This window comes from Mus musculus, chromosome 1, assembly GCF_000001635.26.
Source record: "Mus musculus strain C57BL/6J chromosome 1, GRCm38.p6 C57BL/6J".
In the NCBI taxonomy this organism is placed as follows: domain Eukaryota; kingdom Metazoa; phylum Chordata; class Mammalia; order Rodentia; family Muridae; genus Mus; species Mus musculus.
The window spans coordinates 164491211-164517024 of NC_000067.6; the positions used below are offsets into that span (position 1 = coordinate 164491211).

General features: G+C 43.3%; 1 long non-coding RNA gene across 1 annotated transcript; it reads left to right on the plus strand.

Moving 5' to 3' along the window:
* Nucleotides 1–12096: 12096 nt before the first annotated feature.
* Gm26685 (predicted gene, 26685) lies at nt 12097–23672 on the plus strand. Its single transcript, NR_151593.1, has 3 exons — nt 12097–12334; nt 16995–17125; nt 22017–23672. It is a non-coding gene; the product is annotated as a predicted gene, 26685 (long non-coding RNA).
* The last annotated feature ends 2142 nt before the right edge of the window (nt 23673–25814 follow it).

The window sequence follows — 25814 nt, forward strand, 5'->3', positions numbered from 1 at the left end:
TGGACATTGAGGGAGGAAATCTGGGAGCCTGTCGCTAACAACAATGAAGATCTCAGTAGATATTCCTGGGTGCTGAGACAACAGGTAGACAGATGGGGAAAACCAAAAACCAAACCAAACCAAACCAAAACAAAACAAAACAAAAAAAACTGAAACGAACAAACAAACAAAACACACACACACACACACAAAACACCCCAGAGCCAGGTAGGATTCAAACGGATGAAAGAATAAAGGAGAAATGATGGCCGAGTGAGTGTTTGCTGTAGGAGAGATGCTCACCCTGGCCTGCAGACATTACAGGGACAGGCAGAGACCTGCTAGAGAAGGGTCATGGGAGCTGTGTCATTTCCTGATAAAGAAGACAGCTCCACACCAGAAGCTGAACCACACTTCGGGAATTCTGGAACAGGGGAGCAGTGAGCTAAAATACCAAACGGTTATCCCTGTTGACTCAGAAATAGTTCACTGTCTGGGATCTAAGAGACCGGAGTCTGTGATGGGGCCCGTGACAGTCATGAGGAAACATTTTCCATCCTTCATCATGTGTCTCTCTGTGAAGCGGGGAGGGTTTCATCAAGTTTCTGACATATCAGTTTTCCACATACCTTTCCTCACGTGACCTTTTCCTTCCTCACATGACCTTTTTCTATCTCATCAGCATACTTTCCTACAGCTTCATCTTCTTTCAGAAAATAAAATGTAAATGTAGAAGGACAAATCCTACTGCTATTATATTACTTTCAGATTGGAAGTCGGCTTCATTTTATGAATGCCCTAAGCAGAGAGCCCAGGTACCACACACCCTGGAGTCATTGAAACTTAGCATCTAAGGTCATTTTACTGTTTTGTAAAATACCGTTGCATGTGTTATCATGAGTGATCTAGAGTCTAATTTTATAGCTAAGGAACTGATAATACTTTAAAAGGGGAATAAAATTATAATGTTGGTCAAGTAGCAAAGTTAAAAAAGCGAGACATACTCTTTGTTTAAAGCACAAACAAGCAAACAAAAAGGTACACAGCCCCAAAGCAATAACAGAATAGTTAAGAAGCAGATCTATGTCTGAACAATAGACTACTTACCTAGCTAGATTTCATTCTAAGAGCTTCAAAATAAAAGAGTTAAACCCATCACACTGAAAATAAAACATTTCCATAGTTATATACTAACTAAAGTGGAAAGTGTGTTTTAATCTTTCTTATCTTTCCCTTTTCTTTCTTTTCTTTCCTTTTTTTCCTTTCCTTTCCTTTCCTTTCCTTTCCTTTCCTTTCCTTTCCTTTCCTTTCCTTTCCTTTCCTTTTTTAGACAGAATTACACTATATAGTCTTGGCTAGCCTAGAACTTACTATGTAGACCAGGGTGGCCACAAAAGTCACAGAGATCCACCTGTCTCTGCCTCTAGAGAGCATGTGCCACCATGCCTGGCTGGTTTAATTTCCAACTAGTTAAGCCCAGAGAATCTGAAGCCAATTTTTTTCTGGGAGGCTAACTTCTCCGGAGTGCCCTTTGAAGTTTAAGCTTTTTCCTCTGGTGATTTTGAAGATAATAATTAAAATATCATCATCACCATCCTACCCTCTCCCTGGCTTATCACACGTCCCACGAGATATAACAGCAGTGTTGCTGGGTGCACAGTGCTGGTAAGGTACTGTGGCAGGCACCTGTCCTGTCTCATCTCATGTGCATCGTTCAAAGACCCCGGAGGGATGGTATGGCCATCGATTTCATTTTACAAAACAAACAAAGCAGATGTGGGAAGAATGAGTATTATCTTACTCTAACAGCTATGGCTGAGATGTAAGAGCTGAGCCTCAAGCTCAGGTTCTTTTGGGACCCTAGGCCTGAAACTTTTCTCTTGTTTTGTTTCCTGGGAAGGCCCTGGACACTCTTCAAGAGGCAGGGAGTATCCCGCAGTTCTTGCGTGTCCTCGTGTCCAGTGAGCGGCACTCCTGAGCATCTTGGCCAGCAACCAACCCTCTGGGAGAGATGGTATTTCACTCTCTCTGTTGACTTGTTTTTTGTCTCTTTCTCTTTGCCAACATGAGTCAGTGCCAATGAGAGAGCCTAGCTCATGGAAGAGATGCCAATAAAACTAGCACGGGAAGATAGCCACCACCACCAATGATATTCTCTGTGTGTGACATGGCATCTAAAAAAATTCAAACAAGAGGCAACATGGAGGACCCGAGTCACAGGCTTACCCCTAGAGAGATTTCCCATTCCCAGGAGAGAAGGTGAAGCACTGAGGGAGGGCAGGCTCCTGAAGGCTGTCAAGCAAGGCTGGCTGGAAGTTCCTCCTCCTGACTTTATCTTGCTCTAGCATGAGAAGCCAGCTGGTCCCTGGACAGAGTCTGGGAAGGCAAGTTCTACCAAGCTGTGTGAAAGCCCAATCGTAGGAAATTGTAGATTGTAGGAAATGCACAAACTCAAGAATCAGACCTACTGGCTCCTGCCCTCAGTAGCCAAATAACTGTCTCAGACTCCTCGTTTGAAAGGAGAGCAGGATGCAAGAGAGAGCAAGCTTTAGGGGATTATTTGCAAAGATTGCAAGCTCGTTCTAAAAGGTGTTTACTAAAATGAAAGCTAAGTTCCCATCAATGATAATAAGCATGAGTATAAAACTCCAGCAGGAACCAATTTGTGCAGCATAAGCTGTTGGTTCGGAAGGGAGGAGCCACTCCATTACAGAAAGAAGTTTTAGAGAGCAAGTCTCTATGCAGGTGAGTACACAGAGGACTGAGTTACGGGTTATTATCTCTGTTTTATAAGTACACCTGTGGAAATAGCGTTAATCTGTCCAAAGGCAGGTGGGGGAATTTTAACTCAAGCCTTTCTGAGTTGCAAGAGATTCCACCACGTGGTATAGTTGTTTGCAAATTTCAGACCTCAAACTGGGTCCATTTTCTCTTTTAAATTTAGAGGCTGGGTGACAAGGCTGAGCAACAGGAAAAACTGTTATTCTTGGCCCAAAATAGGAGACAAAGAGATAAGCCTCCAGAGCAGTCTGTTTGGGGTTCGGTAGTTTCGGATTTATGGTAGCAGAGCGGAGGGGAGGGACAGGCTCACCTGGGAGGGTGAATATTCAGGGCTCCTCTGTGAAAGGACAAAGAATCCCAGGTATTCTGGCAGTGACCGGTGCCTGCTTTGCTATTTGCTCCTGTCAGAGCTATTCCCAGTTGCCTGGTGGCAGTTGTTAACCTTGTGGTCCTGGGGTGGGGAAGACATTTGACATGTAAATGAATTGTGATGGTGTCTCTCCCTACTCTGGCAGCCATGTTAGGGCTAACTGGCTCACAGGCATCCTGTCCTCAAAGAAAATAAATAGGTCTAGGTATCCTTAGGTAGGAAGTCCAGGCAGCTGGGGACTGGGGCAGGGTAGCTTAGTGTTCCAGGTCCTAGGCCATATATATTTTCATGAGTGCCCTGCATAGCATCATTGTGCTTTGCAACCTCCCTTGGAATAAGGAAATGTGAGAGCTAAAGTTACGTTTCAGGTTTAACGTATTGTGCTTCAGCAATCCATAAAACAAAAGAGCCTTTAACCTGCAAACCCCACTTGCCCAAGGACAGATGACTTTCTGGAATGCTGGAGGCTGCTCTTATAAGATAACAAAGCCACCTGTTTTCACCTCTATAAACAAGGTTGGTTGTCTCAACAACACAGGATGTGCTTGATCACACACAGGCGGTAGATGTGAACGCAGGAAGTACATCAGAATGTATGCTTGGCCCAATTGGACAGAGGCAGGAAGTACGTAGCCTTGTGGGGTTTGCCTGCATAAGCACCTGACTAACATAATTCTCAGCCATTCTCTGGGAATGGACCTGGCTAGTGTCCATGTTCCTGGCTGGTATTTAATAAAGCTTGCTACGAATTTGGCTCAAAAAATTGTGGTAGAGGCTTTATTCTCAACTAGTGGTATTAACAAGCTACTTTGTATGAAAGTAGATACTTCAAATGCTTCATTTACTTTACAGAGACTGGGCAGGGATGGGGCCAGAGAAGGAGAGGGGAGGAAGGTGGGAAGACAGAAATAGAGCAGGAGAGCTAGGTGATACCTAGGAGAGAAACTCTAGTGTGTTAGCATTCCTTCTAGGCTCCACCCCACAGTTCCTTGGCAACAGGTATGCCTGACTCACTATAAAAGGGCGGTTTGGCCCCTCCTCTCTCTTTTGCTCTTTTGCTTTCTTGCTCTCTTATCCTCTTCCTCTCTGTCCCTCCTCTCCCCATCCCCCCCCCCAACCCCCACGTGCTCATGGCCAGCCTCTTCTCCACTCCACTCCCCACGCCGTAAATAAACTCTATTCCATACTATACCTGTCACATGGCTGGTACCTCAGGGGGAAGGGATGCCTCAGAACAGGTTCGCAGAGGCAATCCATCCCCTGCACCATACCACACTTCTACCAAACCTATCCCTGGCTTCCTTTTCTTTTTATAAAATACTACACAGTGGACATGATAGACAATGGCCACCTGAATTCTCACATGGTAGGTTGGCTTTCTCTCCTGCCACTCCTATGCCCCATCCTTCTCCCCCGAGTCATAACAATTCTGTCTCCTTTTTCCCAGTTCCTAGCCTGCACAAATCTAAAGGTCCTGCCCTGTTTCTCTTTGCTTCACCATTGGCTGCTGGCATCTTTATTGATCAATCGAAACCAACTTGGGACAAGGGCCTTCAGTGTTTGGACATGCAGATTCCCAACTAATCAAAGCCTTAGAACCAATCCCCAACGAGGGACCTTGGTTTTTATGTGAAAGTGTATAAAAATGGTCTATATTGACCCATTTAGCAAGACTAAAGAGTCCATTTGTTTTTCTCTCCCATCACTAGTACATCTCACCATGATATAATCAGGATTTAATACCAATACAGTCAAAAGAAAGGGTGTTTTTATCAATATAATGGTGGTATATATTGTCCTCTTATTGTCACCTATGTGTCTACTCTCACTACATCCTTGACTCTTGACAGCTGTTATTTTTCTCTTTATTTATATAATTGTATCATTTCTAGAATGTTCTCTAAGTGGCACCGCCCAACTTCTCTGCATCCTCACCAGCGTTTAGTGCTCTCACGATTTTTGCTTTAGTCATCCTGATAGGTGTGCCAAGACTTCTCTATGTGGTTTTAATGTGTTCACTTCTAGTGGCTTATTGTGTTGAATATCTATCTATTCATGTTTTATTTGCTATTGAATATTGTCCTTGGTAAAATGACTGTCCATAGAGTTTGTCTATTTTCTAACTGTATTGTTCACTCAGAGTTTCGAGAATTTAAAAATTTTTTTATTCTAGATTCTAGTCTTTGGTTAGATATTTAGTTTGCATGTATTTCCTCACTCTATAGTTTGACTTTCTGCCCTCTATAAGGAAATTAAAACAATTTTAACAAAACCAATTTTTCTTTTCTTTGTTTTTACTTTCATCATCAAGAGAGAGTTGTGATATGCACGGTGGCACACACCTGTAATCCTAGCATTAGGGGTGCTAAGGCAGGAGAATGGAGAATTTGAACCTAGCGTGGGTTATACAGTGGACGTAAGAATTCAGGATAAGCCTGGACTACATAATAGGGAGCCTCTGTGTATGGGGGGTGGACCCTAACATATCATATATGGCATTTTCTGTGGGTCTGTTTCTAGGCTCCCCACTGGGTTTTATTCGTATTTGCATCTATTCCACTGCCAGCCCCACTACGTCCTCCTTGATAGCTTTCAGTACTGGGTAGGTTGTTTCTTACATATTATTACTGACTTTGCTTGTTAGTTTGTTTGTTTGTTTGTTTGAGACAGGGTTTCTCTGTGGAGCTCTGGCTGGCCTGGAACTCACTATGTAGACCAGGTTGGCCTCAAACTTAGAAATCTGCCTGTCTCTGCATTGCAAGTGCTGGGATTAAAGGCATGTGCCACGGCTGCCCAGTCTGATTATGTTTCATTAATGTTATTCCTTAGTACTTCATTTTTATTTTAAAGTAATACTGTATTTTTTGTTGGGAGCCATTAAGACAACACAATTGTCCTGATCTCTGAATTGGGCCTACCCCCCCCTACTCCATCCCCCCCCCCCGCTCCCCCCCCTGCCCAGAGGAAAAGCGGGCCACAACACACCGATCCGAGAACAACCACAGAATGTTCCAGCCTAAGTCATCGCGGATGTCCTGACCACACCCTGATACCGCCAAGTTTCTGCTTTCCGGTGTAACTGCCTAAAGAATGTGCAATTCTATTGCCCCACCCCTCCCGCTGATAAGTACCTGTATTTCCCTTTTTGCTTATGCAATTCTATTGCCCCATCCTTCCTGCTGAAAGGCACTTCCCCTTTTGCTTGTGCATTTAAACCCTGGGCCTGGCTAATAATACATTGGGGCCTTGATGCAACTCAGAACGTTTCCGTGTTGTTATTCGCACAAGGCCCTCGTCTCTCTCTACCCCCCCAATTTGGTTCTTAGGAGAAGGTCCCCTCGAGACCCTCGAATAACTGGACCTGCTGGACAGGTCAATTTTTGAATCTCAACATCCATTTTTTACTGCTGGTAAATAGACATAAAATTGATTCTGGTGTGCTTATGTCAAATCCTGGAACCTTGCTGAAAAAAAAAATCTATTCACGTGAAATTTGCCCAGCAGAAGTTCAGAACTGCTTGGGACTGACGGCTCTCCTACATCTCCCTTTAAATATTCTGTAGCTGGTTTCTAGCTCTATGAGTCCTGGATAGAAGGAGATTTTACTCAAGGCTGGTGAGCCATGCCCAGAGATATTCCCATACCTCTTTGAAAGATATAGTAGGGAGATTTGGATTTCTGAGCTGATGAGATTCCGATGGGGTTTAGATATTGCTCGTACCACAATGGATTGAGACTCTGGGGTCCTTACTCAACCCATGGCTTCTTTTTAGAGTATTCCTAGGCTTTAGTTGTGTTCAGTGGGGACTAGGGAAAGGGCTGTTTATTCCTATAGTTACAAAGACAACTGGAACATTTGGAAAAGATTGCCTAAGAGATATATAATCCGTATTTAGACTAAGGGTTGTCCATTGTGATTTTATGTTAACACAGGGGCACTGAAAGTGTGTGTGTGTTTGTTATAGATACTATTTGTTTTGTTTTGTTTTGTTTTGTTTTTCAGGGGTACCATTTGAGTATGTCTTTGTCAGGAATACTGTTTTAGACCTTTATTATTTTTAAATTGTCTACTTAAAAGAAAATTGATTTTTTTCCTGATTATAGGATTACTATAATTCCACACTGGAAAATAAGAAACATTTGACAGAGAAAAGAACATAATATTTCCTTAGGCCCTTGATTCACAGACTACTGTTTAAATTGTGGAATTTATTTATTTATGTATTCACTTGTTTTTATGTACTTTTTGCCTGTGTGTATGCATGTGCCATTCAGCCCACAGAAGAGAATCAGATCCCTGGAACAGGAGTTTCAGAAGGTTGAGAGCTACCATGTGGGTGTTGGGAACGAGCAACAAGTACCTTTAACCACTGTGCCATTTCTCCACCTCCTCCATTTACTTTTAAAAACTATTTGTCCATCTGTGAAAAGAACATTGTGGCTGTATTATTATTATTATTATTATTATTATTATTATTATTATTATAAAGGGTTTCTCTGTTTAGCCCTGCTTGTCCTGGAACTTTGTAAACTGGTCTGGCTTTGAAATTAGAGATCTGCCTCCCTTTGCCTCCTGAGTGCTAGAATTAAAGGTGTGCACCAGCATGATCAACCTTTCTTTTTTTTTTTTAAGAACTGTTTTTATTTGTGTGTGTATCTCTGTGTCTAGGTGTGTATGCTATGTGTATGTGTGCCCATGGAGGATGGAAAAGGGCATCAGATCTCTTGGAGCTGGAGTTACAGGCAGTTGTGAGGCACCTCATGTAGATACTGGGGATGGAACTGGCCTTCTGGAAGAGCAGCAGGTACTATCAAGTGCAGTGCCATCTCCCCAGCCATGTGGCAATTCTTTATGTACTTTATTTTCCTCCCTCCCTCCCTCCCTCCCTCCCTCCCTTCCTTCCCTGTTATCCCTCCAGGGGTGGTTTCCACACCCCAGCAATAGTTCTATATGAAAGAGACAGTCCAAGGAGCTAAAGGGCTCTGCAACCCTATAGGTGGAACAACAATATGAACTAACCAGTATCCCCAGAGCTCATGTCTCTAGCTGCATATGTAGCAGAATATGGCCTAGTCGGCCATCACTGGAAAGAGAGGCCCCTTGGTCTTGTAAAATTTATATGCCCCAGTACAGGGGAACGCCAGGGCCAAGAAGTGGGAGTGGGTGGGTAGGAGAGCAGGGCGGGGGGAGGGTATAGGGGACTTTTGGGATAGCATTTGAAATGTAAATGAAGAAAATATCTAAAAAAAAAAAAAGAAAATAAAAGAAAATAAAAGAAAGAGACAGTCCTTGTTTCTAAACTCTTTATTAATTGTTCATTGTGAAAAATGGGTGCATATCACCTTCTCAGGGTGGACTAGAGATTAAATACCTTTTTCAGGAAAGAATATCCAGGAAGGGAAGCTTATTGGCTAAACCCTCAGAACCTCTAGATACCTCATTAGCAGGGAAAACTCTGTTCTGGGCTACTTGACCAATATGGGGAGTGTGGTCACGTGTTCTGGGACAGGAATCTAGTAAAGAGCAGGGAGATGCCTACCATCTCAGGTGGATGCCTGTATGCTGGGGTCTCAGACCTGCTCAATCTTACCAAGTTCCCTGGCATGGTCCACTGTCTCACCCCTTCCTTCCTTCCTTTCTTTTTCTTCCTTCCTTTTCTTCTTTCTTTCTTTCTTTCTTTCTTTCTTTCTTTCTTTCTTTCTTTCTTTCTTTCTTTCTTCCTTCCTTCCTTCCTTCCTTCCTTTCTTTCTTTCTTTCTCTCTCTCTCTCCTTCCTTCCTTCCTTCCTTCCTTCCTTATTTCCTTCTTTCCTTCTTTTCTTTCTTCTTTCTCTCCCTCCTTACTTCCTTCCCTCTCTCCCTTTCCTTCCTTCCTTCCTTCTTTCCTTCCTTCCTTCCTTCCTTCTTTTCTTCCTGATACAGGGTCATTGTATAGGTCAACTAGTTGACCTTGAACTAGCTGGTCATGGAGTTCAGGCTGGTCTAGGACTCTCAATCCTACTGCCTCACCTTCCTGAATACTGGAGTTACAGGTGTGTACCACCTTGCTCAGTTTTCTCTTATACTTTTAACTACTTTTCTTTTCACTTCAATTCTATCAAAAATATATCTCCCTGGCTTTGAATATTTTGAAAAACATGGTTGTAGTTGGCTTCAGGTGTTCCATGATGCAAAGTTCACCAACAATTTCACTGTAGACTCTTTTTGCCACTTTTCACTGTCTTCTAGGACTGTGATCACTGGAACCAGGACAATTTCATTTATATCATCAAATTGACCTCCTCAAGAGTTACCAGTGCACATCCTTACAGGCTCGAGGAAAGCTCCTGCCTCCACTGTCTGCTTGAAGGCATAAGTGTTACTGGTTTTCAGACTCCTTGCAAATTCTATGGCAAAAAAAAAAAAAAAAAAAAAAAAGCTGTCTCATTATCTAATTTGCACCTATTATGCCACGAATAGTGGGAGATATCTTTTCTCTTTTTTAACTTTTTGCAGTTTGTTCTGAGAACTGCTTCTTTGTTCTCAGCATTTCCCATTGTCCCCTTCTCTCTCTCTCTTTTTTTTTTTTTACATGTTTTTTATAAGAACATCTTTCCAGTTTTCCACTGCTTTTTAAATATTGTTTGTGATGCTACCTGACAGAGAAGTTTACAAATTCAAATTGATTTCTGTGATCCTGTCTTGGGATTCCTGCCAAGCTTCTGTGCGTCAAAGCCCTTCTCTATTGGTCAAGTTACCCATTTCTCATACCAAGTAACCTCAAGATTTAACGAAATTTCATAAGAAAATAACTATTTTATTATACACTCTTATTTTTGTAGGTTAGGGGTTTGAGTATAACTTAGCTGATAATTTTTGTACATTATTGTGCAGCAATCAGTTTATGGCTTGGTCCCTTTGAAGAATCCAAGATAGAGTCATTTGTGTCTCAGGCCTTGAGGATGGAGGCATCTGGAAAGCTCCCTCAGAAGGGACTTTCCACCAAGTATTGTGTGGTCCATGTAGTACAACAGCCTGGGGATAGTTAGAATTCTCACAGGGCAGCTCAGGAGTCCAACAGGGAACATTCCAGAAAACAATGTAGAAGCCGCAAGTCATCCTATGACGCAGGCTTGGATTGGCTATTTGCTTGGGTAAAACGGTTTCAAGCCCACACACATTTAAGCTGAAAGGTGGGTGTGCTGTAGAATATATAAGATTTCATACTGTCTCAAGGGCACATGTCTATAGTCTTCTAGTTTATATTCTTTTTTGTTGTTGTGTTTTGTTTTATTTGAGACAGGGTTTTTCTTTGTTGCCCTGGCTGGCCTCAAACTCAAAGATCCACCTGTCTTTGCCTCCAAGTGCTGGGATTAAAGGTATGTGTCATCCCTGCCTGGCTTAATTTATATGTTTGACAACAACAACAACAACAATAACAACAACAAAGATTTACTTGTTTTTGTTTTATGTGTATAGCTGAGTGCCTGCATGTATGTATATGGACTGTGTAAATGCCTGGTGCCCTTGGAGGCCAGAAGAGGCCCCAGATCTCCTGAAGCTAGAGGTGCAGGCAGTTGTGCTCTGTGATATGGGTGCTGAGATTTGACCCTGGGTTCTACGGAAAAGCAGACAGTGCTGATCATTGAGTTCTATGGAGGAGTAGACAGTGTTGACCACTGAGTCCCTCTCCAGCCCGAGCTTTTGTTCTTTCACCCTTTCCCTTCTCCTTTTCCTCTTTTTTTTTTCTTATTTTTTTTAAAGTAAGCATCAATTCCATAATCTACCTAGAAAATAATTTTATATAGATTCAATGAGGGTCAAATTTGAATTTTTTTACCTAGCAAATGATTTCATCGTTCTTTCATGGGTGGCTATTCATGTTTACAGATGCCAGAGTCTGTGCGAATGTTTATTCTGTTGATGGAGAGATGGAGGAAAAATGTTAAGACATTTCACTCCTCTCTCGGTTTCCTAGAATCCTCCTTTCTCCAGTAGTAAAAGTGGAATGTCCCAGTTATGCCCAGCTTGCCATCTGAGAAGCAGCCAGCATCCCTTGCTTGCTTTTTGGACTGTCTTTTTGGCTGGACAGGCACTGTGACATGAGGCCCGGTTGTTGACCTAATTTAGAGAGGTTTCTACATTTTAATCTACTTCTTAAAATAGCGGACTCTCCCACGACGGCAGAGTTGCATGCTCTCGGCTGTTGCCCTGGGATATAACTGAAGAGGGCCTGTTGTTTCTCAGTGGAATAGCTCTTGGGGACGATTGCTTCTGACATGAGGTAACTTGACTATTTCTACTGGGGAAAACGTTAACTGTCTCAACCTCAGTCTTAAGGTCCCATCTAACCTTGGCTCACTCCATGCTCCTCCATCCCCAAAGGACCCCACAATCTGGTCCCCCAGCTTTCCACCTTCATCTCTATATTCTCCATTTCCACTTAAATAACCAGCCAAGAAGTGCAGAGTTGAGCCCTGTGTCAGGGCTTATGAAGGGCACTGCGTTCTTCTGCTTGGTCCTCTGTTTCATTAGTTAGTGCTGATATTGTTGCTGTTACTCTAAGACCTCTTTATATGCAATAAGTTTACTGCCTTATCTTAATTCCATCCAACTGTTTTATGAGATCTTGCTTTAGAAGTGAGTGGATGGTGGTTTAAGAGAGTTGAACAATGTGTTTGGGTCACATGTAGTTAGTAAGCAATGGAGTGGGAATTTAAACCTTAGTCATGTCTTCATCGTTAAACACAGGGTGGTCTTGTCTCTCATCTTAACCCCAAGCTCTTTTTTTTTGGAGTATTTTCACTTCTCTTCTGAGGACAATGAGCACACACAGCCTATGCTCTGGTTTACAGGGTAGGATACCTGCTAGAGAACATGTAATCCAGTTTGGCAAGGTTGCACATCTGAAATTCTCCTCCCAACAGTTTACAACCTGTTGCCTCTGCTTTCAGCCAGTTTCTGCTAACTACAGAGCCTCATGCTCTCAGGCAGCACAGCAAAGTAGAGAGCTCACCGAACCAGGCAGGCTGAAAAGATCCTTGTGGTTTTTCTCAGGTGAGGTTTCTGTGCATTCTGCAGGATCACAGCATCGATTCTTTTCCAGAGGAAAGCGCTTCCGGGTCTGACCCTAGAGCCTGATCCTTAGTCATCCCTGGAGAGAGGAGTCAGAGGAGGACGGGATTTCCCAACTAAATAGTACTCTGTTCATTGCGGAAGAATCCAAGTAGGTTTGCATTTGTCTTCTGGGTGGAGGGCCCTGCAGCTGCGGAAGGCAGTGTGGGGACTTCCCACAGAGGGAGGGGGAGGGGAAAATCAGAGTAAGCTCCCTGTATTCATTTGCTAAGGCTACCATAACAAAACCCCACGGACAAGGTGACTTAAACATTGCACTAGATGTCAAAAGTCTGAGGTCAAGGTTGTTTTTGAACTTGATTTTTCCTGTGGCATCTTTGCTTGGCTTGAAGCTGGTTACCTACAGTCCTCTGTGCATGTGCACCCCTAGTGCCTTTTTTTCCCTCTCCCCAATTTTCTCTTTTTATAAGGATGTCTGTCAAAATGAGTTAGGCTATACTCCAGGAAACCCATTTTCCCCATTAATTAATTTGTTTATTCACTTTACATCTTCTCCCAGTGTCCCCTCCCACGGCCCCTCCGTCATCCTTTCCTCCCTTTCATCTCTGAAAAAGTTAAGATTCTCCCTGGGTACCAATGCATCCTGACATCTCAAGTCTCTGCAGGCACATCTTATCCTCTCCCATTGAGAGGCAAGGCAGCCCAGTTAGGAGAATGGGATCCACAGGCAGGCAACAGAGTTGGGGGAGGGGGGCAAACCCTGACTTCAGTTGTTGGGGACCTACACAAAGACCAAGCTGCACATCTGCTGCATATATATGGGTGGCCTAGAACAGCCCTTGTATGTTCTTTGGTTGGTGGTTCAATCTCTGGGATCCCCAAGGGTCCAGGTTAGTTGACCCTGTTGGTTTTTTTGTGGAGACTCTATCCCCTGTGCAGGAAATTCCCTTTTAACTTAATTGTCTCTTTAAGGATTATGTCTGCAGACACAGTCACATTCTGAGGCACATCACACATATGTATTGGAGGGAGATTCTCCCTGGTAGCTCTTCTGGAATGAATGGCTGTTATCCCAGCATTCTGGAGGTAGAGGAAAGAGAATCAGGAATTCAAGGTAACATTTGAGTTCCTGTTTCCAAAAGAAAGAAAGAAAGAAAGAAAGAAAGAAAGAAAGAAAGAAAGAAAGAAAGAAAGAAAGAAAGAAAGAAAGGAGGAAAGAAAGAAAGAAAAAAGAAAGAAAGGAAGGAAGGAAGGAAGAGAGGGAGGGTGAGAGAGAGAGAGAGAAAGAGAGAGAGGAAGTAAGTGGTAGAGAGCCAGGCATTCAATACCTGTGCTTCTGTGAGTTCTCCTGAGAGTGTAAACAGGAAGGAGACCAGAGAAGGACTCAGAGAAGGCTCAGAGAAGGACTGACAAGTCCTCAGAAAAGTGACAACCTGATCCTCATATTTTATCCTTAATATAAATCTTTGAGAAGGAAACTGACACACTCGTTTTCAGGATCCGGATCCGACAGTGCCCATACATATGTCTGTATTCTTTTTCCCCACAAGGAGTTAGAAGTTTTCAAGTCTTTCCAAAAGAATCTTTACAGAACCCACACTGGGGTCTCCCATGAGCAGTAGCAGCACATTCTTCCTGGGGAGTCTCTCCTGTAACCATTGGAACTTGTAGAGGGGCCACAGATGTGTGCAGACCTCATGATCTGCCATTGCACAAGAATTTCCTCTTTGGTTCTCTGGAGAGTTCTATCCTGCCACAGAATGGCTGGAAAGCCCTCCTGAGCTATTGCTTTCTGGAGGGCTTTAGCTCTTCAACCAGGTGGTAGCTCTGAGTCCAGCAGGATCATCGTGTTATACTTGATGTTCCCAAGACTGACATCACTCCAATACTCACTTCCTACTTAGAGGTAACCTAGGCAACCCTATCTAGTGTAGACGCTGTTGGCTACCTACCAGGAAGCTGTCTTCCACCACCCTTTTCTTCTTTGTTACTAAGATCTGAATTTAGTTGCCCTCCTCTGAAGATGCAAGCCATTTAAAAAGCTCGACCTTCTATATGGTTACAGGTACAACCTCATTGGTCCAGGCCAACAAAGGTGGCTTCCCTAGGCTTAATGGTTACTCCCTCACAGGCAGTTTATGTGAGCACTGGCTAAAGAGACACGAGGAGACTTCTGATAGAGAGGTCCAAGGCAAGGGCATTCCCTTTCATCATCAGGTTTTTGATGTAAGACTTGACCCGACCCAGAGCAGGTCTTGGAGCTGCGGAAAGGACTGCAACGTAGAGTTGATTTGTGATATTTCTATGTCAAATGACATATCCCGCTTTGATTCAAGACTTGAGGTTCTAGCTCAAGACTTCCCATTATACACAAATTTTTTAAATCTTATTTTTAAAGCTGCTAGTCTTATATTATTTGCTTGGTAGAGTATCCAACAGGGCTTCCGCTTGCCAAGTGAACATTGATTGAAGAAGCTGAGTTGGCAAACTCTTTCTCTCTCACATATGAAAAGAGAAAAAAGGCAGGCATATCTGACTAGTGGTGCTGGCTAGACTGTCTCCTAAAGATGCTCCAAGTCTTCAAAGGTCCTTATTAGAGAGGTCCTTATTTCTAAAGACTGATCTGATTCAAGAAGAGTACAATCAAGTTTATAAGAAGTTTATAAGAAGAACTTTCTCCTCTCTGACAGAATGTAGGATTCACTGTTGATATTTTATGGACAGCAAGGAGAGATTTGAATGTGTGTTAGTGGCTTGGAGTCATTTTGCATAAGCACAATCTCAGAGCATGACTAATCAAGCCAAGTTGGGCTTGAGTGAAGACTTGATCAGAGATCCGGAATATCTGGTAGCAGTGGAAAGAGCGTGGGGCAGGAGCATTGTACTTGGGTACAGGGGATGCTGATAAGAACACCTCTGATATCGGGGTTGTGGGCTCGAACATGACATAGTTCGTGGTTTTCTACAACAGGCATTGTGCACAGTGTGTGTCAGACACTGCACCAGGTGCTTGAGAAACAAGGAAACCAGATCTTTCCAACGAGGATCACGTAGTTTACAACACAGGCCAGTCTCCAGGCAGCCCCTTTCTTCCCATTCCTGTCTGTCAGCCCCAGTCTTGATGCCCTGATAATTTAGACATCTCCTCCCACTATAAATGATAGTGTTGCTGGGGTATAAATTATGTATGCTATCTGCTCTTTCACACATTCCATGTGATTTCCTTGTTATCAAAATTCAGAAATGAAGTTAGTTTAAGACTGTGAAGAGCTCCTGAACACCTACTATGAAAAGGCAGAGGGTAGGGGGCATACCAAGGTGACTAAGATATCAAGCATATTCGTTGAACAAGGGTCAGTTGAAGTTAAGGGTCCTACAAAGTCAGAGCAAGCAACTGGATGACAAAAAAGCATTTGAATGGTGCAGGCTATGAGTGCTAGGTAAATGTGACTCAATTCAACACATTTTTTTTTTTTTTAATGATTGTTTCACCATAACAAGTGTTGAATTAAGTTCCTAGGACACAGGAATAAACCAGTTCAAATCCTTCCCTTCCAGGAGTTCACAATGCATAATGACGCAACACTATTAGTCATCTCGGTAGCATTTATTAAGCACTAGATTTTCCATATAGCACTTCACTTAATAATGAACTTGACTGTATGAGGCATTCAGGGATTGAGTAAGTTTCACAGGGTTCAGATGACAGGTGAGAGGTTAATGAAGAATCTATTTATCAGTCCTATGTATAACAGGTGTAGAATGGAAAGACTAGGATTTCTGGCAGGCAAACTGGGATAACAAACAAAGGGACAACCCACTACTGTCTTATGGACAGGTGGTTAGGAAGTATACTGGTTCAATAAAGTGGCAGTAGTAGGTTCTTCTCTAGGGTCTATTATGTCCCCAGCCATAGGTAGTTGGCAAGGTTTCTAGTACCAGGCGCGAATCTCCTCCTTTTGAGAGGGATGTAAGTCCAATTAGACGACTACTGGTTACCCCAAAGATATAAGTGCCACCAATTCACCACTGGGCATATCTCACCTTGGCTGGTCATTGTTGTGGTTCATAGGCTTTGCCACAGGGTAGGACTACTGATTGACATTTCTCCCTTGATGGCATGCATAGCAAATTCAGATCTTTCCACCTTGATTCCTCTGAGTCCTGTGTCTGAAGTGTGTGGTGTCTTCAGCAAGAGGGTCTTACCTTCAAGTTCTGGTGGACAACCAAGGGCAATGGTAACAGTTTCTACTGTTTGGGGACTCTCTTGAACATCTCTAGATAGGAGGTTTCCCATTCCTGTCTCTGGTGTTTTTGTAAAATAGTCCATGGCTCTTGCAGGAGTATTGTCTCCCTAAGTTGTCCAACTGTATCGTCACCCCAAGTAGTCTTACTCTATGTAAACTCCATGCATACATACACACATTTACTATAAAATATTTCCTATGGCTTTTATGAAGATAGTGTTGGTCCTTTGTCCCTCCGCTCCCTTTTATTACTGCCCCCATCTTCTCTTTACAGTCACAGCCCCCTTATCTGTTTTTCCCCATTTCCCCCTTCTTATTTCCTGTGTCCTGTGTCCTGCTGTTCCCCTTCCCAGAGCACTCTCCTCACAATCCTTTTTTATTTTCTGGCTTCTGTGGTCACTCCAGAAAATGCACATGTGAAGATTTGGGTCCACAAATATGAGAGGATATGGAGTGTTTGCTTCTCTGGGTCTGGGTTCCCTCCCTCAGCACAATATTTTGGAGTTCCACTTATTTACATGCAAATTTCACAATTCCATTCTTCTTCTTTTTTTTTTTTTTCAGTTGAATAGAATTCCATGGTGCTTATGTGACCTGCGGTTCATTTCATTATCCATTCATCAGTCAAAGGACTTTTGTGTCGTTTCCGGTTGGTAACTCCTGTGAACAGAACAGCAAGGAACATGGCTGAGCAGGTACGTGTGGAGTAGGATGTCCAGGCGTTTGAGTGTATGCCAAGGAATGTTTTGTGAGTTCTTTGTGTATTCTGGATGCTAATTCCCTAGCAGGAAAGTTTTTTAATTAATAAGATGAATTTAGATGTTTATATTCTGAGCTGTTCAGAAAAATCTAATAGCATGAAAAGATTGGGGGTAATTCACAAAGCATTATCTGTATGAATCAGCCCTCCTAGGTAGACTCTGAAGGAGGTGACCGATGCCACCCTTCTTGGGCTCATCAACCACCTCTCCCTTAAAGGTTTCTCAGTCTCGAACGCTTCCTAGCTTCTGATTTTACTCATTTGACACGATAGGCACAGGGCCTGGCTTGGAACTTTTTGAAAGTTCTTGTAATACTCAAGCCAGGGCAAGCATGCAAAGGCAGACCACGAGCCCTGAGGCCTCAAGGAGAAATAAACACTGAACACTTAGGAAATGCTTCTTTGTCAATTAGTCAGCATAAATATATAACTGGGCTTCGGCTGAGTTTATTTTAAATGGATGAGCACTTGCATCTTTGATGCTTGATCTACTGAAGCGTGAGACTTCCAAAGGAAGTGCTCGGAGCCAGTGACATGTTTGGGTAGTCCTGAATATCCGTGAAGGACATCAGTAAGCCACAAAGGTCTTTGCTCTGTCTATAGTTTAAACCTAAGTTCACTTGTTGAAGTCAAACATCATTTTTTTTTCACCATTTCATGCAAATGATTGTTTTACCCTTTTCTTCTCCCTTCCTTCGATGTTTACCTATTTAAAATGAGCTGGCTTATCATATTCAACTAAAGGATTAAAGAGACCCACTTTCTATATGCCAGGAAGGCCACTCTCCAGTTCCTATCCAAAGCAGCAGCCTTAGCCTCCGTTCTCTGGTCTGTGTCATAGGAGTCTGTTTATTTGCCAACATTGATGGACTTCTCTGTCAAAAGGCTCCTTGTGGGCTGAAGAGACAGTTCAGTTAGTTGGCTTGCAAGCATGATTACCTCAGGCTCAGAAACCATGTGAGGATGCTGTGTGGTGGAACACCTTTGTAATCCTGCTCTCAGGAGACAGTGGAATCCCTGGGACTCACTGGCCAGCCAGCCTACTCTAATTGGAGAGCTACAGGCTAATGAGAGAATCTGTCTCAAAGGAGGCAGATGTTGTTTCTGAGGATACACCTGAGGTTGTCCTCTGACACACACACACACACACACACACACACACACACACACACACACACACACACGTTTGGGCTTGGGAAGTCCCTGTCCTGTCTGCTTTTACCTTATCTAAGGAGTGCTACCAATAAGACCCAGCATTTCTGTTCAGTGCTTCTGAGCATCCATGCCGTGATCCTGGGGATGTAGATGTATGGCAAATGCTAAGCAGAAGCTCGAAAACTAGTTCCGTGAAAGATTCTGCTTCAGCCTGGGCTTGGCTCGCTCCTTCCTTCCAAGCTGAAAGCTCTTCAAGTTGGAAAGCAACTGATGGATTCACCTGGTGAAGTGTGAGTCAGATGACTAAAAGCAAAACCAGAGGCAAAACCAGAAACGAGGCTCCTCCATCTCAGAAGAGGAATGTCAACTGATGTGACTTTTTCCCAATTAATTACTCCATCTTCCCAGAGCTATCTCTGCTGGTAGGTGAGAGGAGATGGGAGATACAACTAGAACCCTTGTTTGGTTCAGTTATGAGTGCCTGCAACCTTCAGGGGAGGCTAGGCCCCCCTCTTGCTCCGGAACCAGATACTCCTCCCATGTATATTTCATTTCTCAGGTCTACTAGTTTTTGCTATAATTCTATCTGGTCAGGTCTGAGGGGAAACCTGTTGGTGTGAGGAAGCTGTTAGGAGATTCTTTCTTTCTCTGAAGAAAGCAATTGGAGGTAGGAATGTTCCCTGTTGCCCTGTTCCCACATTTGCCATTATGCAAATGGAGTGTGGTTGGCACTGTGGCAGCTATCTTGATGTCATGAGCACAAGCGTCAACAAACTCAGAATGGCAGAGAGAAAATGGGGGAGGGTCTGGGTCCTGGGTGCCCTTTCCCAGTTGGTCTTTTACACAGCCCTGGAGTTTTTCTTCTTTGGAAGCTGCTGCTGGGAGAGAGAATTGTCTGTGCCAACCGCGGAGAACTTCTTCTGGTTGGGTTACTATTGTGAAAGTGAGTGAACACCTGGGGGAAGCAGATGTCTGTCTGTCTGCCTGTCTGTCTGATTGTCTGGCTCACCTGCTCTCCTCTCTCTGCTTGGGGAACTGCTGGGAGACGACAGAGCAGGAGCACTGCAGAGCCTTTCAGTCAACCTACAGGAGGGTATTACAGAGTGCGGAGGGGGAGCCCTTGAGGACTGGATGTGGTGTGTGTGTGTGTGTGTGTGTGTGTGGTATGTGCATGTGTGTGCATGTGTGTGTATATATGTGGTATGTGTGTGGTTTGTGCATGTGTGTGTATGTGATATATGTGTCTCTATGTGTGTGGTTTGTATGTGTAAGTGTGTGCATGTGTGTGTATATGTATGCATGATATGTTTGTGTGGTATGTATATGCGGTATATGTCTGTTTGTATATGTATGTGGTGTGTGCACATGTGTGTGATATTTGTGCTGTGTGTATGTGTTTATGTGCTGTATGTATGCATGTGTGTGTATGTGTGTATGTGGTGTGCATATATGCATGTGTGTATAGCGGCTTGTATTACAAATGCTAATTATATCCCCTCAAACTGTTTATAGACTATTGAGCTGTTTAAGACATATTAAAATATAAAGGCTGTGTGTGTGTCTTTCATTTGGGAACATAAACATTGAGGCAGGTAGTGAACCACGCCAACAGGATTTATTAATTAATTGATACACATACAACATGTGTATATGTATATGTATATGTATAGTATATGTATATGTATATGTATATGTATATGTATATGTATATGTATATGTATATGTATATGTGGGGTGTGTGTGTGTGTGGTGTGTAGGGCTAGGAATCTAAAGCTGCGAGGCCAGAAGACTTCATATGTCTTTAACTTTGCAATTCATGTGAAAATTTTATTCTGGTTTCTAAAATATCTTTTTCTTAATGTAAAATTCATTAAAAAGCTTAACAGATTATTTAACACCTTTTATGCTGCAAATTTTCTACTGGAAGTGACACTACATCAATCCTTGGCTAGGTTTTACCCCACATGATGCCAACTGGCCAGCACCTGTTTTCAGAAGCCGTCTGTGGACAGAACTTGAAAAAGATCGCTGTTGTCAAGACGGAAGAGGCCAAAGCAAGGGAAATACCTTGGGTGGATGTAGCAACTTTCCTACCTCTGATCCTCCTGTTGGAAACTCCAGGCTGAGCACAGACCCAACATTCCTGCCACAGATAAAATTAATTCCCCTGCTGTACAGTTCAAAAGGCTGTCACCATGCTGAGAATCTAAGTGACTTCCTGCAAGCCACCACTCAGTACCAAGCGTACTGTCTTAGTTTCATGGACTGTGGCAGGATGTGTTTTCAGTGAGCTGTGACAGGAACTTGTAGATAATATTTTGAGGAAGTCCCTCTTGTCTTACCTCTACCCACCTAGGTCTTTTTTTGGTAAACTCCTTTTGTGAAAACTTCTTCTAAGCTCAGGGAAGTAGAGACCTCTCATACTCCCCTCTTTGCTTACTCTCCAGTTCTAGAACAATGTCTGGCACATGGGGCATGCGCTCCTTAAATACTTTTTCTAATGGCTGAATTTGTAGACTTAGAACTCGGAGTGTTTTCAATACTCCACCGAAGCTGGAGAGTAGAAAGCATGGGTGTGAGTGGAGTCCAGACTAAAGAACAGAGGAGTGACCCAATGAAGGCAGACTGCCAGACATGCACAGGTATTGTCAGAGGGCGGGTGCCTGAGGAAGGCAGGCATGAAGGAGAAGGGGTTATGTCAACCTGGAGAGGTCACTGCAAGAGGTGATGCGTGCATTCTCAGGAACTGTGTCTCAGGAACCGTGGAGAAACCAAAGCTTGTTAGAGCTTTTGTCTCAACCTCAGTGTGTCAGGGTGCAGAGGCTAGACCAGGAGATTCCTGATTGGCCCTGGCTAGAACTCGACTCTACCTCAGTACTTGAGTCCGGGAGAGGCTATGAAGATGAATCCAAATGGCAATATTTTCCTCCGCCTCTGCTCAGTCCCAAGATACCTATCAATCCAAAGGGAGATGGTTTCCTCCTCTTGGAGGAGAAACTGTGGGGAAATCCCTGATGGAAGGCAGTGCTCGAGCTAGCTAATCTGGCACTGTGCTAGTGGAAAGGACTCTGGTTAGATGTTTTTCATGGGCACAGTGTGTGAAGCAGGTGAGGAGAGCCAATGAGTAGCCAAGTGGTCATCCGGCATCCCTGTTGCCTGGCATTATGGATAGAACTCCTATCTTTCTTTTCTTCCTCCATAAGCAGCATCTTGGTGCTTCTCTTTCTGGGTTCACGGGCTTCTTAAATTTTTAGGTTCCTTTGCACTGGCTTATGCAGATATCCCACCTCTCGAATGAGAAGAACCAAGGGGTTAGAAGTGCAGATTAAGTCACAGGTTTCTGAGCTGCTTGTCTCCCAGCTAGGGTAGCCTGTGTTGGGTACACAGTGATTAGGCTCAAAGGATCTCAGGTCTGGTCATCTGTTTTTATTCTGGTTTCTGTCTTTAATAGCTCTCTAATCCTGGATAATCAATTTAGTGTTTGTAGACTCTGAAGTTCTTTAGAAAAGAAGTTCATAGAGGGTTGTTCTGGGGATTAAAATTGATAGTGGATGTTAAGCATTTAATACTGGGTATGGCACATAGTAAGTGCCAACATTATCTTTGTTTCTCTTTTTCATTCTTTTAATTCCCTCCCTCATAAATTGACACATTCTTTTATCCCATCAAAGGCAGATGTGTTTGAAATTGATGCTCGTTCTGGCCTCCAATTGCCTGCTGTCTCATGTCAGCCCCAAATCCCCCTATCTCAGCTACTTTCAGACTCATGACCTGGAAAAACCATGAACTCCAAGACCTAACAAGAAGAACTCTTGTCTTTGAGCCACAGAGTTGGGCTGACTTGTTATGATTTCAACAGATAACAAGCACATGTTTTCAACGACCTCTGTGCCAGGCACTGTGATCTCTGCTTCACCAATGTGGAAAGCAATGTGTCAAACACATGTGCTATCAAAATGAAGACGCAGAACTTGGGTACAAGCGTATGTTCATGCTTCAACCGCAGCTTTACTGCGGTGAACAGACACTATGACCAAGGAAACTCTTATAAAGGACAACATTTAATTGGGCCTGGCTTACGGGCCAGAGGTTCAGCCCATTATCATCAAGTCAGGAGCATGGCAGCATCCAGGTGGACATGATGCAGGAGGAGCTGAGAGTTCTACATCTTCATCTGAAGGCCGCTAGCAGAATACTGACTTCCAGGCAGCTAGGATGAAGCTTTTTAAGCCCATGCCCACAGTGACACACCTATGCCAATGAGGCCACACTCACTCCAACAAGGCCACACTTCCAAATAGTGCCACTCTCTGGGCCAAGCATATTCAAACCATGACAGCACTCTTGATCATGCATGAGGTTGGAAGAAGTAACTATGTGCCTCTCTGTATCTGCCCTGTAGTCTTTTGATAATCTGGAATTAAACAGAGAATTCTTCTGTGTTTAGACGAATAATGTCTGCTCATAGCACTCCAGTCCATGAGTTAATTGGCGACAGCAGACCCTGAAAGCAACTGTGAGTTTGTATCTCATTGGGAACAGGGCTGCTGTACCATGAGCCCCAGACAGTACTGCTAGTTGGAGGTGGGTGGATGGTCGTCTAGGGATTCCTGGCTGCCCTGGTGAGATCTGGAGAGGGCTTTAGAATCCCAAGCTCAAGGCAGACCAGAAAGAACCATATGGTGTATGGTGGAAAATGGCAAAGGAAAAGGGAACAAACAAGGCCAAAGAGTGGGAGAGCAGCTGAGGAAGAAATGAGAAACGGTAACAGATGTTCTGAAGAATAAGGAGAAGAACAAGGAGAAAAACACTCTGGAAGATTGAGGACAACTCTGAAGAGATAAACAATGGAGCCTTTTCTGTTGGTGCACCACAGGATGCTCTGTCAAAGCCCACACTTCTCACTGGGACTACAGAATAGTTAAGAGCTCTTGCAGCTCACCTAGGACTGGAGTTTGGTTCTCAGCACCTGTGTCTGATAGTTCACAGTTGTCTGTACTTTAGTTCCAGGTCAATGACACCCTCTTATGACCAGTGAGTGGCTAAGTGGCATTGGTCATCCTGTATCCCTATTGCCTGGCACCATGGGTAGAACTCCCCATTTTTCCACCTCCTATCCAACCCCCTGCCCAACACACACACATGCACCCACAATTGCCTTCCAACCTCTTAGCAGATGTAATATTTACTATGTAATAATAAATATTTCCAAGAAGACAGAGCCTATTTATTTAGCTCAACACCTGTCCAATGTCTATAAAACCTCAGGGATCAGTTAACGATAGGATATCCATGGTATAAATAAAACATTTTATGACCTCAAGAATATTGAAGTCTGGAAGAGATTAATACTTTTTAGTGACTTGTTGAGGGTCAGGTCCTATTCTGGATCATTTACTGAACTTATCTAATTTATTCTTGACACAATGCTATTAAGGAGGAATTATTATCTTTACAAGAAATGGAGTGTGGAGAAATCAAATAACTTGCTTAAGGTTATATATGGCAAGCTAGAGCTTGGGTTTTAACTCAGATTAATCTAATTTTGAAGCTCACAGTTATTCTCCTGTATACCCTGACGTTAAGGCTTATGGGTTCATAATTATATTTCTATGGAGGTTTAATGGAACTGTGTACAGAGAACTTAAGTCTGCAGAGAGGAAGTACTTCGGTCTGCATTGAATGAACTCGGGGGAAGGGATGTGATTTCACAGAAGTCATTAGATTTGGGTTGTGACAGAGAAAGAGGAGTTCCATGGAGAGAGGGCATTTTGGGTACAGTCAGAGGGAGGGAATGAAAGAAAATGGACCTGGAGAGACGGACTTGGCTGGGTTACGGGGTTCTGCACACTGTGGACATGGGCAAACACTGATCAGATTTGCTTTTCAGAAAGGCAACCCTGGGAGTCATGTGGAACACACTGAAATTCAACAGTGCTGAGCTCCGTTACTGCACCCACGCTGTGACGACAAAGCAGGATGCTCTCAGGGTCAATGCTAGACTGGACCTCATAATGAGACCCTTTCTCCATGATAAAAAAAATATGTTAATCAGCTAAGATCAGAGTTGAGTCATGTTCTTTCACACTCCCTCTAATTAGGCTTTTGCCCATGGTGGCCTAGATTCCTGCTGTGGCTTTTGCTTGAGTTTCTTCCTGCATCTACCTTTGGTACTGGATACTATTATAACCAGCAATTCTTCTAAAATGGAGAAAGGCCCTGCCCACTCTTCCTCTACTCAAAACTCTGTCATAGACCTCACTGCTAATAAGTGTTGAAGATGTGTCAATGCACGGTGTCCCATGGCACGCCTCACGTCACACACTACTATCATTCACAGAGGTCCAGGCATACTGTTCTCCAGATCATCAGGCCCATAGAGGGCTCTTGCTCCCCAGTACTGGGGATTGAACCTAGGGTGTCACACATGCTAGGCAGGTAGTCTATGCTCATCTCTTATTTCCAGCCCTGCCATTTTCTTCCTTTAATATGTAAGAAAACTAAGTTCAGAATTAAGTGGTTTACCTATTAATAACTGCCAATTCGGATACCTCTGTGCCTGGCAAGTACATCATAGCCCTTTCTAAAACAGCCTCAGGAGGCAAGCATTGCTCTTTGCAGTGACAGTTATGTTGCCTGTGACACCCAGGCCTACCTGGTTATAGTCCATCCCCCCATGCCCCCCCCCCCCAGTGTATTCTCTGTTCACACCATTTCTCCATAATACTTCCCAGACCTGGGCCCAGTGAGGGAAAATCTTAAGAATTTCCTATTAATTTTTAGTGCATATCTTTACTTGAAAATTTTTGTGTGTGTTTATTTGTTGGTGTGTGTGTGTGCACATGTGTGGAGTCTAGACAACAACCTTGGGAAGCTGTTCACCTTGATTTTGGGGACAAAGTCTCTCACTGTCTAATTAGGCTAGGTTGGCTAGCTGGACGGTGATCTCCCTGGAGCCCCCTGTCACTGCCTTCTCATGTTGGGATTACAAGTTGGCTTTTAAAAATGTGACTTCTGGGGATGCAACTGAGATAGATCCTGAAGCAAACAGCCCCTTACAAAGTTCTTTACTAGTAAATATGTCATGTTTCCTCCTTAGTAGCAAATGTGGATTATTATAGGTTTGTTTTGTTTGTATTAACTACATGTTGGAGGAGACATTTTAAATAATCAAATGGATTTCTTCTAGAATTTCATTAGCTAGCTAGATTTTCAAACTGTGGTTTTAACTGTTTTTCTTTCAAGGAATAAATATGCTTTTCAAATGTTATTGTATATCTATAATTACAAAATAATTCGGGTAATTCTGAGGTGGGTGGACCTTCCTTGGTACAGTGGGGTACCAATGTACTTGAAACATTAGATATTCCATAAAGAAACAATCTAGAAACTACTAATAGTAAACAATTTAAAGAATGGACTGGAGAGATGACTCAGCAGTTAAGAGTACTTGTTGTACAACCAAAAGG